This window comes from Sphaeramia orbicularis, chromosome 24 (assembly GCF_902148855.1).
Source record: "Sphaeramia orbicularis chromosome 24, fSphaOr1.1, whole genome shotgun sequence".
NCBI classification, from domain to species: Eukaryota; Metazoa; Chordata; class Actinopteri; order Kurtiformes; family Apogonidae; genus Sphaeramia; species Sphaeramia orbicularis.
Window position 1 is genome coordinate 26,501,393 of NC_043979.1, and position 5,726 is coordinate 26,507,118.

The window sequence follows — 5,726 nt, forward strand, 5'->3', positions numbered from 1 at the left end:
TGCATCACCCCTTCTACAAGTCTATAAATAGTGGTCTAATCCCATTAGTATCTTAGTCCACTTAGCTGACTCCATTCTGTTGATTAGCATATCCCTCATGTGTTTGGTCCATGGATGTATCGACCTCACTGCCATCTTCTCACTTATCTGGCACTTGACAAAGGTCAAAGGGTAGGATCATTTTAAGAGGATTAGGGTTAAATCCATATGTATAATAAAAATCCGTGTAGTCCAATTGGATAGCATGTACTACAGACACAGACTGAAAGAAAACACTGGTGAGAATTCATCACTTCCCTCTCAGATAAAAACACAATCAATGGTTCTGATCAGTTCCCTCATGAATGGAACAGTCTAAGATCAGAAAAGGTTCCTGTTGTGGAAATTTCTTGTGGCACAGGTGGAAAGAAGAAATAAAGTTGTCTTTGAGTGAATTTATTTTGTGCAGAAATAAACAGTGACAGAGTACAGAGGCCCTTTGAACATAGTGCTTCCCCAAAGAGAAGTATTTGGGCACATTTAAACAACCTTTGTGGCAAAGTACAAGAACGTGTGCATAACATGCAGAGTGAAAGAGTCCTCTGGGGTATCTTTGAGGACATGTGGGGGTACAGGATTGGTGGCTACTGGTCAGGAACATACATCTGTACCCTAACTTATCTGTACAGAGCAAAGTCACACTGGCCCAGGAAAAAGTGTGCAAGGAAAAAGTTCAAACTGAAATATGCGCACAAGGAATATTGTGGTTCAAGTGATACATAAAATATAACAGATAGTCAAAACACAATAATGATAAACAGTAATTCTCCATTACACTTGCACTAAAGGATATATCATAGAAAAATAGTCAGGTATTAGCATAGCATCAAGTATATCACCCTTACAAAAGTTTAAGACATACCATCATAAAAAATACCTTGGAAAATGCATGTTATTGAAAACATTGCTTTATATTTTTCACAACTGGCTTAAGAATAGTGCAAACAGTAAGAAGTGAAACAGGGAGATTGAATAGCATTTACATTCTGTTTCCAGTATCTGAGGAGAGGATTTCTCATGTTTTTACGTATGGGGCAAAAATGAAAATGAATCTGGAAAGGTGAAACATCTACTGCCAGCCATTACGGTGCATAACTCTGCATGCTTTGCTGGTTTGCAGGTGTATGGGCATAAACCATGCGGCGTCGAACAAAGGGAATAATACAACAACAAGAACACAGAGCCAGGAAAACTAAGCCAATAAGAACAGAGAGAAGAGCAATGGTCAGTGTCTGGTAGTCAATCCTAGGAGTGTTAACTCCAGAATTTCGTGCAAGCTCCTCACTGAAGGAATTGAGACCCCCTAAGGCCTTGCTTACTGATGATGCATTACCTGCAGTAATCAGAGACACAAAGAGGAAACAAATAAGTGTTCCTCTAGGTCCGAACAGACCTGGGTGTCTAAAGGGGAGCCATGGTGTGTAGTGATCCATGGTCTATAAGCTTTAGTAACAGTAACAGTGATGTAATAAGGCCAATTATTACTCCTCTGGTTAATAGTATTAGTTCTGTAACAAAGACTTTGGTGAATGACAGATTCTGAATCCAATGTGTGTCTGTGAGTGATGATGGAGTCCACAGCTCAGTTCAGTGAGTACACAGTTTTCTTCCTCTTGGCCTGTAGTCTTAATACTGCATGTGGAGATCTTCAACCACTTATGGCAGTCTGTGAGATGTGATGTCGACTCAGATCCAGGTCACTCTCCCGCCACTTTGACCGCTGTGTGAGTGGTCAGCAACACTTGGATGGGTCCAAGCCACCTGGGTGATTTCCACGACTTCCTGTAAATGTCTCTGATTACTGCAAAGTCGCCAGGCTCCACCTGATGGAGGGGTCCTTCAGCTGGTTTGGGAAGGACTGCAGACACAGTTTGCCTGATCCTGGTAAGGTTAGAAGAAAAGTAAGCACAGTAAGACAAAATGGAAAGGATGAAAGAACAAGATGCACCCTGGACTCATCTTTGGAGCTTCCAATCAAACAAACATATATTAGAATCTCACAGAAGAGGATGGTTAGGGTGTGAGATTCCCACTGGTGGAGCAACTGCAAAAAGAACTTTAAAGGGACTTTAGCTTGTGTTCCATTTCCTCATTCTCATGTACATCAGGTGCATTAAAAGGCAATGTCTGATGAAATAAATCTATCTAGATCATGGTATATCAGTGAAGTAATATTATATTATTATTATATATCTATTATATATCTAAATAATGTGCATATATCTCAGAGGCGATTTCTCAAAGATTGCAAGGGAAGCTCAGCTTCCCCTAAAATTATGAAAATTAAATGGTCAAATATGTACGGTTGTGTTGGCATTTCATTGACTACAAATGTGTTAGAACACATTCATCTCAAAGATGACTTTGTTCAGAATCAGCTTTATCACAAATCAACGGATTCGATGTTGTTCACTTCTCATACATTCCCGTTGCGCTGTTTTCTCATACGATCTCTGCTCAGTGCATTTGCCCGTAGACGCTCGGCGTCCATGCACTTCAATGGGACTGAGTGGAACAGTTTTTTTCATTGCCTCAAAACTGGACAGTAATTGGATAAATGCCACGACGCTGTCCCACCCCCGGACGCTCAGTGTCTCTGGGGGTGAATGGAGCTGTGGGCGGAGCTCGGCTGGGCTGGACGCTGAGCTTCCACGTGCTGATTGGAGGATCAGTCGAAAGGCTGAATCCCGTTTGATTGACAGCTATTTTAAGATCTACTCCTTCACTGACAGAGTTCAGTTTAATACCGTCGCACATTCTGCTGTGAAATCAGGAGAGAAACCACTACAAAATTACTTGTTCATTTCTTTCACTGTAAATAAAACACACTCATTGCACTTCCTTGTTTGATTTCAACATTTTCTTGTTTCAGTTACATAATTTAATCATTTCTTGTTCGAGTTTAATATCGTTTTGTAGACAGTTAAATCAATTATAGTGTTGGCAAGGTCGGAGTGAACTAGCTGTCATGTCCCTGGAAAAGACGCCTACTTGGTCCGATAAAGTCACTGACCATTTTCTTAAAAGGAACAGAGGGCCGAATTTATGTTTAAATAACTTGACAATTTTTTGATGTAAGCCAACAATGAGCTTCCCCTGTCTGGAGGATGAGCAGCTGCCACATACATGTGGAGAGAGAGAGAGAGAGAATGTGGCTGTATTTGTGGATAAACAGTTACAGAAAGTGCTTGTGTGGCGGATATATTTGACATTAGGGAAGTTGGGTGGACAATTGGAGGTGCTTTATTGTTGATATTTATTCGGGAATAAAAACACTTTGACCGCGTTGGTAATCAAGTGATTCCTTCTTTTTGATATAACTTCCTCAGCCTTAAAATGTGAAAACTTTCGCTCACAAGGGACTGATGAAGCAAACTGAATCACATAACACGACGCAGCCCCCTAATTTCAGCAAACGGGCCTGATCTGATTTATCACAACGCACATACCTCTGGGAAGAAAAAAAAAAAAATGTACAGGGCTGGAGACAGGCTCCATGTAGCCACGCCCCCTCAGCTTGCTCCAGGCCTCGGGACTTGAGTATCAGCCATATCATCACTGCCCATTCCCGCCATATTCATTAAAACGCACTCATAACTATGAGTTTTGGATTCGTTTTACAGCACAAACGAGTTTGTACTTGAAGGTCAGTGATTGTAATTGGACTAAAGTGACCCGGACACCTAAATTTAATGACATGAATGGAATAATGACGTGCCCAATTGACATAAAAATGCCATCATATAAAAACCCATGTTGCGTTGGAATGCTCACATGAACCCCATTACCCACAGACACACAGGACCCTCCTCAAACTTTCACTTTGCAAAACAATATCACATTCTTCTAAACCACAGTCTTCAAAATTCTCATTACCCAAGACATGCATGGTTATTTCTACCTTCATTCTTTTACCTTCCTTCCTTCCTGTCTTTGTTCGAAGTAGTTTCTCTCGGGGAAAAGAAAAGGAGAGGGTGGTCCAGCTGCAGCACCACACCGTTAACTTCCCCTCTGACGTCTGTGGTGGGTGGTCATGCACGGAAGTAAGTAGATAAATTTGTATTAAAAAAAAAAAAAAAAAAAAAAAGTAGAAGAATTTGTTCTTTGATATACATATACAGGTACATCTTAAAAAAATAGAATATCATGAAAAAGTTCAATATTTTTTGTCACTCATTTCAGAAAGTGAAACCCATATATTATATAGACTCATTAGACATAGAGTGAAATATTTCAGGCCTTATTTCTTTAAATTTTTGATGATTATGGCTTACAGATAATGAAAACCCAAAATTCAGTGTCTCAGAAAATTAGAATATTGCTTCAAATCAATAAAAAAGGATGTTTTAAACAGAAATGTCAGGCTTCTGAAAAGTAGGTTCATTTGTATGTCCTCACTACTTGGTTGGTCCTCCTTTTACAGGAATTGCAGCATCATTGTGTCGTGTCATGGAGGTGATCAGCCTGTGGGCCTGCTCAGGTGGAATGGAAGCCCAGGTTGGTTTGATAGTGTCCATCAGGTCATCTGCATTGTCGGATCTGGTGTCTGTCATCTTCCTCTTGAAAATACTCCATAGGTTCTTTATGGACTGGTGGGTTTGCTGGTTCATTAAGCACAGTAACACCATTTTTTCATTTGCACCTCGTTCCTCTTTTTGTAGCTCGTTTAGACTTGTGTATGAGTTTGTGAATTTGCATCGTTTCTGTACTTGCAGTTGTTTTCTTTAAATGAGACGCATTTGGATGTTGCATATGTGTTTGGCCCTTGTCCGCCACTGTAGGACAATAATAAACATGAAGCAGCATTTATCTATTCCACTGCAACATGAAATAAACTTAATTTACATTTATTCCAAATGTTGATATTTTTAATCCAGTAAAAACATTTTACCTCTCACGTGTCTTTGATTGAACTTCTCATTAATACTAATTTCACTATTAGTACATTCAGGAGGACTGTTCATTCTATTCATCATTAAACATTCTTTATATTACTTGCTGTATTTTGATTTTTGTCTATTCCGTGCTTTCTTTTCTTAATATATCTATCTTTTTTTGTTTTGGCTTTATTCTCCTTTGGATGATCCTTTTACTTATTTGTTTGTATTATCATTGTTTCCTTTACTTTTACTTCAAATGATGCTTCTACCTCAGTACATTACAAGATTGAATAAATAAATTCTAGATAAAATGGAGTTATTCTAAAAGTTTAGATCTGAATTGCATCTGAACAGCATGTAAGAGTGAAATCAAATAAGCTCTGTATATTTTTCATCTGAGCTCCGTTGGGACAAACTGAGGTCTAAGTTGAGAAATGAGACAAGCTGTTTATGCTGAAGTGCTAATGGCCTCCAACATGGCTGTCTGAGGTTGGCTTATGTCTCTGGGATGGGGTCTCATCAAAACATTATCATCTGAACCCTAGTTCTGACCACTGTAGTCCTCTGCCACGCCTGGACTTTCCAGTGGCCTGGCTGTTTAGACAGTAACCTAAGCCAGAACAAACCGAAGAGCTAAAAATACTGATGGTCAGGCTGCTGTGGGAGGGGGACAAGGCCTAGGGAGGGTCGTTACATGGGGTTTAAGTATGCTGGGGGAGAGGAGGAGGGGGTGAAGGGATGGACAGCTGGCAACGAAGAAGACAGAGCAACAACTACAGTGGACAGACAGAGGAAATAAAACTAAAA